Below are 944 nucleotides of genomic sequence, written 5' to 3' on the forward strand. Positions count from 1 at the left end.
CAGCATCGGACTGACAGCTTCACGGACAACGTGACTCCGTCTGTCCAATCATGGTTTTACAAAGCAGGAATGAGCCGCAGAGCGCTGCTGCTGCCCACTGTAGGCTCCAACTCTCTGTCATCATGTGCGCTGCCTGCTGCCAAATAAGGTGGGCTTCCTCATGACTTTAAAACATACACTAACAGGGATTAGAAGTGTTTTATAGGCAACACTGATTTTATTATAATCTGATCGGGCGTTTGTCGCTTAAAATGCTCCGTCACTTCCTCGTCACTGGCTGAATTTGTTGTTTCATTGTGGACTAAATCAGAAAATCCAGTTTATTTGGAATAAACGTGTTCCTATCTCTTCCTGTTTTGTTATAATTTCGTCAGATGTGGAATATAACTAAATAGGCCCGAGGTTTACTCATGTAGGGGTATGTTCACTGAAAAAATAGATTTTTTTTTTGGCCCTGTAATTATTATTTCAATCATCTATATAAATTCTACAAAGAAATACGACTTCAGTGCTTTTACTTTGAAATAGCAGTTTTTCATGTAGTGCATTACTTAGTGATTGTATGTAAATTGAATAATTTGTTCCAAGTAATATTCACTAAACCAGTTCATTGGCTTAATTAGTTGATATTTCCAAGTAAAATGTAATTGAGGGACATCAGTGAATCTGCAATTCACTTGTGTATTTTCATTTAAAAAAGTGGTTCTATTAAATAAATATTACTTAGAAACAGCCTGAGTAAAGATTACAAACACTTTCTGTGTGGGAAAACTTGCCTAGCTTTTTTTTTAAAGTAAATGTCACTCCAATTTTTTTCAGTGTACGTTTGTCGCTTAAAATGGTCACTTCCTCGTCACTGGCTGAATTTGTTGTTTCATTGTGGACTAAATCAGAAAATCCAGTTTATTTGGAATAAACATGGTCCTATCTCTTCCTGTGTCGTT

The sequence above is a fragment of the Centropristis striata genome, chromosome 10 (assembly GCF_030273125.1).
Source record: "Centropristis striata isolate RG_2023a ecotype Rhode Island chromosome 10, C.striata_1.0, whole genome shotgun sequence".
Classification (NCBI taxonomy): Eukaryota; Metazoa; Chordata; class Actinopteri; order Perciformes; family Serranidae; genus Centropristis; species Centropristis striata.